Source organism: Aythya fuligula, chromosome 1 (genome assembly GCF_009819795.1).
Source record: "Aythya fuligula isolate bAytFul2 chromosome 1, bAytFul2.pri, whole genome shotgun sequence".
NCBI lineage: Eukaryota > Metazoa > Chordata > Aves > Anseriformes > Anatidae > Aythya > Aythya fuligula.
Genome location: NC_045559.1, coordinates 63,944,753 through 63,957,543, shown reverse-complemented (window position 1 = coordinate 63,957,543; position 12,791 = coordinate 63,944,753).

Here is a 12,791-nt window from a genome sequence, read left to right as displayed (position 1 = left end):
GCCAGGCTCTGTCCCTCCTCGGGCAGGCTGGTGGCACTAGGAGAGGTGGCCGGGTCTCCACATCACCCGCTCCTTGCTGCAAGGAGCTGAGGAAGAGGAGATGCTCCAGCTCCCTGCCTGATAGGGCTGGGGCCATGGGGCTCCTGGGCAAGCACGAGGTGTAGGTGGTGTATGGATTTCTGCAGGAAAGGGTGCAGGAAGGGTTGGAGGAGACCCTTTCCTTTGGCACAGTGTCAGCTCTTGCCTTCCACACATATCCAGCATATAGATAGTTGTCTGTGGGAGGTAGTGCTGATTCCTGTGCTCCGGGGGATTTCTTCCCTGCCCTTCTGTAAAGATGACGATTGACCACAGCCAGCAATTGGCAAAAACCCCAAATCTGTCTCAGAAACCAGTCTCCAAAGCAGATCAGGAGATCCTCTGAGCTGGGTGGCTCTTGGGCTCCTCCTGCATGGCTGGTGGCAGGCAGTTCACCAGTGTTAGGACCAAGGAGGGGATTTTCCCTCAATCATGATGATGGGGGCCCTTCAATCCCTGCTGCCTGTCGACATTTTCCAAGCTGATGCTCTGCAGTCAGTTCCCTCCCACAGGGACCATGCTCCTCCCAGCTGTGGCACAGACGGCTTTAGCCTCCTAAGGACCTACAGGTTGGTGCTCATCTGTGAGCTGAGGGTCAGGAATCATTTAGAAACCCGGGAAAAGGCCCTTTTGGAAGAGCCCTGCAGTGTGATGGGGGATGGAGCCATTACACTTGCATGCACTGCTGGCTGGTAGAAATGACTGGTAGAAACGAATGAATGGAGTTTAATGCAGAAGATATTTTTTTCTGTTGGCTTTCTGTGTGAATCATATTAGAAGCTCCAGCAACAGATATTTTTATACGTGTCATTCTAATTTCAAACAAAATTATGCTTTCATTTTCCAGTAACATCCATAAGAGGTTTGTCCCACTGGGAAAGTAAATTAAACCTAACATAAAATTGTCCGCAGCTCTCTCCAGAATATAGCTGAGGTAGAAAGCCTGCTCGGCTGCTTTTAGGCAAAGTGGGAGCCTGCTGAAAGGCTTGTGACTTGCTTTGTTTCAAAATAGTTTGGTGTCCAATGAATTGGGCATGTGGTTTATTGATCTGGTTATGTATGAGCCAGGAAACCTCTGAAGCCTGTGTTCCTAAATGACCTAATGAGCTTTGGATGAGCTAGGCAGGTCAGATAAGCAAGAAAACCAAAGGCTTTGTTGGATATTCTTATTCATGATAGGACTTCGGGATGAAATATTGGAACCTGTGATGCCTGGCTTGAAATACGACTCAGTATATTCTGCATTACTCACTGAGCAGACTGATGGATTAAATCTGAAATGAGTACACTTGAAACTTCCAGATACGGTATTTTTCACAGCACTTTTTTAAAGACTCTGTGGTTAGATCACAGCAGCACAACCTACCACTCACCAATTTATGGTGCCTGGAATTTTGGTGAATATGGTGATTTTTGGTGATTTGGAATATAGTGAGAGGAGTTTATGTTGCATTCAAGAGAAACGAGTTTATATTGCATTCAGTACACACCCTCCTGCAGTCTGTGGCATGTGCCCCTACTCAGCATCTCCCCAGACAGAGAAGGCACGATGTCTCTTTAGACAGGAGACATGTAAATCTTTGAAATTTCCCCCCAACCTTCAGAATCCAAAATTTGCATTGCAGCCTGAGAAGTCAATCCATAAGTTTCAGGAATATGGGGATGAGATTAAAGACACATTTTATTTTTCATAGTGTTATTCTTCTATTATTTTTTCTTTTGGTTTCAAATGAGAAAGGACATAGAAATAAAGGAGTCCCTGAGATTCTGCCTGGCGTCATCAGCGCTTGGAAAGACTGCCAGGGTCCATCTGGCCATGAAAAACAGGCTCTGCTTTTCCCACTGCGGTGCTTGTATCAGTGGTGCCTGGGGAAGCATCTCAGCCCCCTGGTCAGGTGAAGAAGTACTGGTGATGCTGCTGTCCTCCATGGAACAGGATGCATCTGATCCCGTGGGAAGCAGCCTGAACCTTAGATCTCCCCAGGGGTTCAAATGGATGCCCTGAGGGATCCTTATCCATTAGCCATGGGCTGTGTATAAGGCAGTTTTTCTTTGGCTACTGAAGAATCGTGCAGTGTGAGTTATATTGGATACTCAGGTGACAGGGAAGGTGGATGTGTGGGGTGAAGACAGGGCATGGTGTGCACACGGAGAGAGCAGAGTAAGATTAACATCTTAATATGGGAAATACTTAATCCTGTGAAGCAGACATCCCCAGATAATCTGCTAAATGTGGCCTACAGGCCAGTGCAAATGAGCGTATCCCTCGGAGCAGGGTGCTTGGCTGAGCCCTTGTCTGTTAATGTGGTTAGCAGCCTGCTGTGAGGGGATCTGCACAGCGCTGATAAGGCAAGTGCACGGCAGGAGCACGAAGAAGCACAGGGAAAGCTGTTGCCTCTGAGATATTAGCAGTGACTTGGTTGCCCTCTTTCTCCACCTGACCTGTCCAGAGTTACATGCCTTCCTCTGTCCCCACAGCCCGACCGTGTCCTTCACATCCTTGTGACAATCCGAGGTATTTGCTGTCACAGCGTGCGCCCAGCACTGGCAGGTTTGGCTGCCCGGAGGAGGCAGGGAGGACAAGCAGGAGCAAGCGAGCCTGCACCTGGGTCCTCTGCCTGAGGTTTTCCGTCATCCTCCTTGGCCTCCGATCACCAGTAAGCACTGGTGTTAGACTCAGAGAGGCTGCTAGACCATGGACATCACCCTCGCATCTCTAATCCTCCCCACTGCTGTTGCCAACACCAAGCTCCTGAGCCATTTGCCCTTGCCTTGTCCTCTCCCTTGCCATGGGTGCTGTGGAATAAGGAGATGTCTCTCCCTTCATGTGCTTCCAAAGGCCTTCCAAAAGCCTTCTCCTGAGCCCTTGGGAGAGTTCATGGATAGTAGGTGGCACTGAGGAAGGCACAGCGGGGCCCCGTGCTGGGGCGGTGCTGTGGCTGCCGAGCCCATTACGGTTCTGTAGGGCCTCATTAGCACTCGTTACTTTGGTTATGTTCACTTGCGATTAGTTACGCTGGAATTGTTGTAGGAAGTTGCAGGCTTACTTAAGCAGAAATTAACCATAAACATAAAAAATAAATTATAAGAATGCCTAGGGGAAACTCCTCTAAAAATATAGCATTCAGCCGGCAAGGCAAATTCCTGATTAAACAAGCAGCTGCTCTCTGTCCGCGGGGGAGGCGGCGTTTCTTCAGTTTCATTAGCAAAGGTGCCAAAAGGTTGGATCATTGTGGATGAGCAAGGACAGTGGTGGCTTCTCTGGCTGGAGGCCCAGTGAGGTGGAAGCCAGGTCTGCACCACGCTTTGTCCTCAAAGGGCAAGAGAAAAAGGGAGGTGAGGGTGCACTGCCAGCCAGCCAGCAGTGAGCAGGGTGGGAAGGGGGAGACATTTGCTGGGGTGTAGGATGTGTCCTCTGCCCTTGACCATGGTGGAGGAGGAAGATGGGACCTGAAGAGACCCATTTACTGTGCCAGCTGCCTTCCTTGGGGGTCCCAGGTGTGGAAACCCTTCACAGCAGTGCAGCCCAGAGTACCTGGCTGGGGCTGGGGCTGCCAGCAAACACGGCAACTCACCAGGGAGCCTGTCACCCTTCCCTTGTCCTCTCCTGGGCTTGCACCCCCCTAGCTGAGCTGGTCAGAAGGTGATTTCTGCTCTTTGATCTGGGCTGTGACACCAGGGCAAGTCCTCAAGCGGAGGCTGCCATGGCGGGATGAGGTTGCCCCATGTCCGTAGCAGGGTTTAAAACACGATGAATTATAGCCTAGGGAGAAACTCCGAGTGTTTGTAACTTCTGGTACTCTCTGGGCTGAGAATTGGAAATAGCATTTTTTTTCCTGATGAAGAATGATTTTCACCCATTGATGGATAATGTTTTCATTTAGGTTGGCTTTCTTCTTCTTTTGCCTGAATGCTGCAGGTCATTCCCATCCACAGCTTGCAAAAAGCTGCGATGTTCTTGTGAAATACTTCAGAGACATAAATCAGGTTTTCAGGTCAGCTCTACTTACCTAGGCTTATCTCAATCCCCTCTTCATATCAGGATAACCTCTCCTGCCCCTCTTCCCAGCTGCCCTGGCTGCTGCCAGTGCTCTGTGACAGGACGGGCAGTGGCACCGTCCTTCATCAACAGGGACCAGGGCAGTCCCAACCCACTCAAACAGCCCAAGTGGAAGGTGGAAACCAGGGCTTTGAAACATGACACGTTCGGAAAGTTTAGCCCCAGAGATGGGGGTCATCTTTCTATGTCTTCATGCGGCTGTCCATGAAGAGGCTCCACATGCCCCAGCAGGACCGTGGCCTCAGGGCTGGGCGTAGGCTGTCTCCAAGCCCCCAGCCCTGGGGACATCCCCCAGAGGTTGTCCTGAGCCCGCCTCGTGTTCCCCAGCAGCAGGGGCTCGGAGACCAGAGCAGAAGGGGAGGTTTTTGCCCCACAGCCCCCAGTGCAGGGCTAGGCCCTTTGTCCCGAGGATCCTGCCAGGCATGAGGGTGGCTCCCATAGTGCTCCCTGCATGTCTCAGGCACGTTATGTCCCTGGGGCAATCCAGTATTGCTCCAATATGACATGATTCACTGGCTTTTGGCACCTAGGAAGGGTTTTATTGAGAGACAAGATGACAAACAACCTCCGTGGAAAAGGCAGGCATGTAAACCTACTGCCCCCACCCCATGGTGGCGAGGGCTGCTGTCAGCTCTCAGGTGACCAGAGGATATTCATCTGGTGAGTGCTGACACGGGTGAGAAGACCGGATCATGTGGTGGACACGTCCTATCTTCGATCCCGCACGCTGCTCCCGTTTGACCGCGTGGGTACACGAGCACGTCAATAGGAATTTGGCAGGCACATTGGCAGGCAAACCAACAGACAAAACCGAGCTGAACTGTCCTGAGAAAAGCAGCAAACCCAGAGTGCCTGCTGCTGGCACTGCTCACGAGAAGCACTGAGATGGATGCAGAGCCGGGGTCCTGCCATGGGGTCTGTTGGGGCACAGCACCCTGCTGCCACCTCTCCAAGGCCCCAGAGCCACCCACGGGTGGCTGCGGCTGAGCTCTGCGAACCTGGGGCCTTTGCCCTGCCCGACTATGGCTGCTTTCTATTCTTGCTTCCCTGTTGGGGCCACAGTTCAAGGGCTGGGGAGGTATGTGGTAAGGGAGCCGGGGAGAAAGTTCTCCCTCCCCGCTGCACCTCCCTTGCTACCGCCCTGCCACCCACCTGCCAGCCGGGTGGCAGTGTGCTGGGGGAGCTGGTGGAAGGGGAGGGACAGGAGGAGGAGAGAGGGGAGTTTTGGCCTTAACTCTCGCTGTATCTCTTTGGCTCCTGCTGGATTCCCTGCCTGGACGCCGGTGGGACGGGACGGGCTTGCCCGGCAGAGCTCGCCGGGTGCAGGTGAGCTGGGTGCAGGTCTGGTGGCTGTGCTGGTGTCTCCTGTCCAACTCTGCCAGGGGAGAGCTCCCAGCACCACGCAAAGGGAGAGAGGGTGAGAAATAACCAGCTTGGAGCAGCCCGGGGAAGAGGCACTGGAGGCTGCAGCAGAGCAAGAGGAGTCCTCAGGCTGAGAAGAGAGCAGGGCAGAGATGGGGATGGAGGGCAGCGATGGCTGGGTGCGGGTAAATATGGGAGGAAAGGTGCTAGGGCAAGCAGGAAACAGAGACGTCCTCTCCCCCCATCCTGCCCTGCAGAGGTGCTGGCCCTCTGCTGGCACATGGATTTGGGGCTGTGGTTCCTGGAGGTGTGTTCGGCAGTGTGCTGCTGGTTCTTCCTGCTCTGGGTGTCCCCACGTCTGTTCCTGGTTCGGGGTGAAGAAAGGGAGGGCATGGAGAAGGCACAGTCTGTGCATGTGCTAAACTCTGGGCATCAGCGGGTGTTTTTGTGAACAAACCCAGGCAGAGCGCAAGGGGGTTTCATAACACCTGACCCACATCTCCTTAAATCAACAGTGCTTTTAAAGTAATCACTGCTAATCAGAGCTTTCATGCAATGTCATTGGAAATGTTATTGCCCCGCTTCTTCCTCTTTGACAGCCGCTGATAGGAGAGGCTGAACTTTGGACCTGACCTCTGCAGCTCTGCAAGAGCCCAGCATTGCTGGACTCACGGGCACAGATGCAGTCCTCGCCGAGGGCTGGCTGATGAATCCCGTGCCTTGTCCCTGCCTGCCAGTGCTCCTGGGCAGGGCACCAAGCCCGCAGGAAAGGTGTGGTGCCCTGCGGTGAGGAGCAGGCACATCTCCTCTTGCAGGCGCAGGATGCCGTGGCAATGGGTGGGTAGGATGCATGTACACATGCACTGCCGCAGGCACTGCTGGCAGTGGGGCACAGAGCCCTCGAAGTCACAGCCAGCAACCTCCTCTCTGCCTGCCCTGATTTTGTGTGTTGTGCCTGTCCTGAGTCTACAAGGCTCAGATTTTAGGTGCTGCAGAGGTTAGGGTTTTCATGCACAACTGCATTTGGGCATGCTCCCCAAATTTGCAGCCCCGGTGAGGTGGCTGCAGGGCTCCGTTTCCATTGCCCAGGACTGTGTCCTATCCCTGTGGGGTCCCCCCCAGCCTGCACATCAGGTCACTGCCTCCTGCTCCTGATCCTGCTCTGGTTGCGTACTATGGGGTCTTGTGCTACCGGGCAGTGGGTACGGCCAAGGTATAAGCTAAGCAAAGGTCTCAGGTGTATTTGATTCAGTGTGAAGGCAGAGAATGGTTTCTGAACACGTTTACATCCTATTTATGGACTTCATTGGTTAGTCTTGAGTTTTTTCTAGGCTACGTACAAAACAACCTGTATATCTGTCCTCTACAGCAGGGACAGTGAACCACGGGCATCGGGAGACTAAGCCAGCAGGGAGAACAACAGCCTATGCTGCTTTTAGCAAGGGATGGGATGCGGGCAACAGGTCCAGCCTCTGCTGGGTGCTGGGCAGGCTCTGGTAACAGAGGGCCGGGCAGGAGCCATTTTGTGCTTCCCGATCTGGGGCTGTGCTCTATGAAGGACAATGCTCATACTCCTCGCAGCTTGCATCACGGATGTATGTGTTGTTAGCATACCCGCAGTCGCTCCTCATCTCACTCTTGCTGGTGTCAGTAAGCAGCAAACTCGCCAACTGCAGGAGCGTGGCCCTGGTTTCACACTGGAGGGAATGGAAGCAGGGTCTGAGCCTTGTGGCAGCCTCCTGTGCCCTATGAACCTTGCTGAACAGATGCTTTGAGAATGCCCCGTAGCCCACGCAACCTGCAAGTTGATTAAAAGTTGTAAAGAAGGCAGCTAGCTTTCAACAGCTTGAAAAGCAAGGCATTTTAATTCTGACTGCTGTCCTGGAGCTGATCATTTTTTTCTCTTGCTACACCTTTCCTTGCCCTTCTCCTTCTTGCAGCTGCAGTGAGCAATGCCCCAGCAGTGTTTGGGTTTGGGAGCAGCTGTCCCTATTCATGTCGCTGCTCTCAGACTGTCTGGGAAGCACTTACTGCTAATATTTTCCTGTCCATCTTGCAGATATGACCTACTCCAGCAGCAGCCCTCATGCACTAATCCAGCTGGGTTTGTTCCCTCAGCTGTGCCCTGGCTCTGCTGCTCCTCACAGAGCCCTGACTTTCTGTCCCTGCTCCCTCCTCCTGCCATCAAAATGCGATGCAGGCTTTCGGCTGCTGACCAGCTGCCAGCTCGTATCGTGCAACCAGTGAATTTTCTGCGTCCTCCTGCTCCTCCTTGTGTAACGCAACCTAGCCTTCCTTCTTTCTGATTCCTCCCTCCCCACCTCAGACTGCAGTTTCTGTGCTTGGCTGCTGCTCGTTCCACAACAAACCCAAGAAGCACAAATGCAATGCAGCTGTCTGCAGCATCGCCTGCAATTCCTCCTCCTGCAGCTCAGGCAACCCCTACGAGTGTCCAAAGGTGCTTTAAGTTGTGTGTCATCTGGTAAGCGTTATCTAGTGCTTGTTAGCAATGTCTCAATTGCTGTTTCATTGTTTGCACATAAGATCTTCCTCCTCTCATTTGCCTTGAGATAAAAGAGCAGAAGAGGTCAAACAGACGGCGTTAGCTACCCAGTGGTAGGAGCTCCTGTGTGATGGCACTAGGCTTGGGGGAAGAGCTGCTTCAGGAGAGTCTCTGATGGCTTCTTTCTCCTGCAACAGAAACCCAAGCAGCTTCTTTCTCTTGTTCCTCATCTCATATGAGCAGCCCTCAATAAGCCCTTCTTGCCCTAGGAGTGGTTGAGGTGCCACCACATTTTGCTTTCAAAAGACATTTCATTCTTCTCTCTTTCCAGTTCCTGCCTCCTCCCTTTAATGATAGCCTGCTCCCAAGGGAAGCCAATAAATGTTTATCTCCTGCATCATGCTTTTGGCATGTTGCACTGAAGAGGTGAGCATCCACAGTGCTTCAGGTGTGTCTTTGGCCTTGCTTGCCTTGGGTGGCCATACCTGATGGATCCCGTGCTGGTAGGTGCAGGACAACACGGCCCAAAACTTGTGACCATGGACAGACAGGGCTACCTCCATCAGCTACTGAGGAAGGGACTTGTTTATGACTGCCTGCATGCTGCCTGCCTTTTTTTTAGAATCCAGGTGGGTTCTTATTTTTGCAGCATTAAATCTTGTGGAGAAAAAATTGGGCTGCCTGCATGCACCAAGCCTGTTGCTCTGGGTGGAAGGGAAGCCCTCTCTCCTCTGTGGGAAGAGGACAGGTCATGTCTGCCAGGGGTACTCCAGGCTTCTCAAAGCACTGAGGGATGAAAATAAAGCAAGGCACCTCTGAAAGAAATTGTTGAGGTCTGAGAGAGCTGAGGACAGAAGATGGAGGTGGTGGCTGAATGGGTCCAGGAGAGGGTCAGGATGGCATTTTAGCCATGGGAAGAGCTTTATAGCAGAGGAAAAAATAGGCTGAGAATGAAGAGGATTTTTCTCCAAATTTTGGTAAAGGGAGAGCAGTAAAATCACAGGCAGGCAGTGAGAGGCAAAGTTTTTTCTCCAAACTTGTGTGTTAAGGACAAGAGAATCGAAAGGGAGATGAAAATGCCTGCGTGTTGGGGAGGATGTAACACGGCGGGTGGCTGGGCTGCTGTGGGAGATTCAGATTGTTCCTAGCTGGAAACAAGAAGTTATCTGAGTCCCCATCTGGCCTGAGAACGTATAGGGCAGGAGCACAGTAGGAGCAGACATTCAGGAAAAGAGGCAGGAGGTGTGTGAATAGGCTTTCTCAGAGAAACAGCGGGCAATGCAGAGGAGGGAGATAATGGAGAGGTGTAATGCTGTGTCCTGCTTTGCCTGGGAGGGGAGAAGCTGGAGCTCATGCCACAGAGGGCCCAGATTTTAGGCTCTGGTTTAATCTACCACCTGTACACGGTTTAAAATAGGAACATAAATCCACCAGCACAGGATCTCCCTCTCCGGTCTGTGTTTTCCCAGCCAGTGCCCAAGCTTCTGGCTTTGTGTTGGCCTGGTGTGGAGCCCGTGCTGGGCACAGAGTACCAGCCCTGCTCCAGACATCCCGAGGCACTCGCTGCCTGGAATGGGTGAGAGGAGGTCTGAGCTTGCTCTCCCTCTGCCCTGTGTGAGACAGGCCTAACACAAAAACAGGAAAAACACAAATATTAGCAGAAATAGGCTGGCTCTTGGATCCTCCTTGCATTAAAAGAATAAAAGCAGAGAATTAGCTAAGTCCTCTCCTGTCAGCTTCTCATGACATCCTCAATAAGCCCAGACTTAAGCACCATTGTGCTTGATAATGTGCCCTGGACTGCAGCAAATTGGAACGTGCCAAGGACTGTGACAGATCAAACACGTTTCATTAAGTACGAGTTATTTTTTCTCTCCCATTTGACAGCGCGTGGAGCTCTGCTCCTCTCAGAGACGAGGAGGCTGTGCTGCAGCATCTGAATGGACTGATTAGCCAGCTGGCAGGCCGTGCAGCAGGCGGGCTCCTTGCAGGGGCTGAGAAAAGACTGGCAGCAGGACCTGGTCCTTCCACCTCCCCACCCAGCCCGGCAGGAAAGCTGACTGGAGGGGGCAAAGCTGGGGCCGAGAGCACCGCCGTGCTGGTGAGCTGTTGATGCCCCGCGAGCTCTGCACCAGGCAGCATTTGGTGCTCATGCCCAGACCTCTTTAATTGTGGGGCTGGAGGCCAGAGGGCTGACCCAGCATCCCACTCAAGTGCAGATCCACATGTGCTGTAGGACCTGGTGGGATTGGGGCAGTGCAGGCCATACCTGTAGATAGGTGCTTCCTGACATATAGAGCATAAAGGGCTGGGGAAAAAAGAGAGGTTGCTCCCTTAGCGCCTCGGTGCATCTACATTTGGCTCTTGAAGCGGTGGTGCCTGCAATAGTAGTGCCCTATATATAACATTTTATTGGAAATAACTCTAAAAAAAAGTCTTTCAGATTTAACAGAGGAACAGAACCTTTCTGTTTCTTTTTTTCTTTTTTAGAACATGCACCTTTATAGTCAGGAAAATGGTTTTCATTGACCCCTGGCTGCCCTCCTCCATGCTTTATGCTCCCCTGCTCTTGCCGCAGCTCCTCTTACTGAAGGCAATGTTAATGCCTTGCGTGAGATTCAGCCACCTGTGCTCAGAGCCTATGGAAACGTGCTGCTGATGTCAAAGGGAATAGGATGGGGTCATCAGCACTAAGGGAGAGGGGGAAACAAAGACCTGGGCACTTAGAGAGCAATTGGTGGATTGCAGTGCGAGGTCTGTTTTCTTTTCTTTGCTTGGATGACAGGCAGGAAGCACACCTTCTGCCAAAAGCTACTTGCTTTGCTGTGAACATTTACTGAAAGTGGTCTTTTCATGTGCAAGTGTCTTTCTCTGCCCTAGGGCCTGATGTATCCAGCAGGTTAGCATTTAGAAAATCATTCCATTTGCACCGAGCACCTTACAGACACAAATGAGATGCTGATAACGATGCTGTCTGGTGTGGAGCAAGTGCAAACATGGCCCCTTTGGAGGGAGAGAATGGTGTCCTAGTCCCATCTGAGGGTGCCAAAGATTGTTGCATAAGTTCAGAGGTCCTATAACATGGAGGAAGTCAAGCGTGGTGAGGTATTGCTCATTCAGTCCCTGGGCTGAGCTACCCCTAGACCCATGCCTGGACTTCTCCTGGGACAGAGCTCACTGCAGTGGTTCTGAGGAGACCCAGGGGCAGAGGAAGGGTTAAGCAGTGCGAGTGACGTGGATTCTTGTCCCTGCTGCTCCGTGGTAATGGGGATATCCCCTTAGGATGCGCAGAGGAAACTATAGATGTGCTATTAAAATACCTATCAAACCAACAGCAAGCTAATGTGAAGAGACAAAGCCCCGGTTTTCTTGCACTCACAGCTGGTGGCAATGGAAGTCTTTAACAGGGATGTTGCTGCTTTGGAGAGATTTATTTCCAGTGTAGCTTCCTAATCCCAGCATGGGAACATCTATCCCTTGCTGACAGCAGTCAGGCCTCCAAAGGCTAACTTCTGCTCAGCGATGCCACCAGCCAGAGGCAGCTACAGTTCGGAGCTCCCTGGCACCGTTCATCATCTATCCTCCTTGTGCTAGGTCTGTGCTTTCCAGCTGGACTCTCACGTGCATCCTTACATGAGGTAGCTCATTAGAGCAAGCTTTTGAGGGATATTCTTGTAGCTAAGTCAAAGGGAGCTTCCTGTCTTTACACTTCGGCTTCAGCAGATCAATGTAAAATGTTGTCAACAAGAAGTTTTGGTCTGGCCGGAGTGAGTTTTGGCTAGATTTAGATTGACTAGCCACTTAAAAGGACTCTTTATATGATACAAAATTATATCTTGCAACTAGCAACCACTAACTTGCTTAGTTAGGATGACAAGAAGCATAATTCGTGGTTCAGTATAGGCTGGGGAATGTCTTCCTTCTGCACAGGAAGCACCTCACAGGCCCAGCCACATTCAGTGTGCTCCTCAGACAGAGGATTTGCTCCGTGCTTCCACATCTGGGCTTTTCCCTACTAACCTTTTCATTGCAGGAACTGAGCTTGTCACAGAAGCACAGAATCACCTAGGTTGGAAGAGACCTCTAAGATCACCAAGCCCAACCTCTGACCTAACACTAACCAGTCCTCCACTAAACCATATCACTGAGCTCTACATCTAAACGTCTTCTAAAGACCTCCACAGATGGTCTAAGCTTAGTACATCCCTGCCCAGACCAGAAGCACCTTGCAAGGATGAGGTCTTTTTGCTAATCTCAGGGGTGTTGTTTCCTTTTTTTTTTTCTTGTAGGACTGGGCAAAGAGGTGGAGGTTTGATGCTTGTGCCTGTTACCGAAAGGAGCCCAGGTCAAATAAGTACACGTGCATTTTGCTCAGGTGGCAGGCTGCACTGTCATGTAATGTGGTGGCCAGGGGTCTGAAGACAGCACTTCTGGCAATGTGCTGAAACAAGATGATAGGTCACCCTTAGTCAGGCTATTAATCCTTAACATTCCTGTCCTGCCCTCTGCAGCCACTCCAGGAGCCTGTTCAGAGGCAGTTGCTGTATAATACACACGGGGAAGACCAGAGACCCTTCCCCTGTCCCTTCAACACAGGATTTTTGTCCCAGGGAAAATGCTTCTTGCTGATGCCAAATCAGCCATTTTCCAAAGGATGAGGGGAACCCCACGGTGATAGCAGGGACAGATCCATCGTGATTGCTGGTCCCCTCCCTCTTCCTCCCAGCAGCAGGTCCCACAGCAGCTCCCTGCATCCCGTGCACTATTTCTCTTTTGTCCCACAGAGCC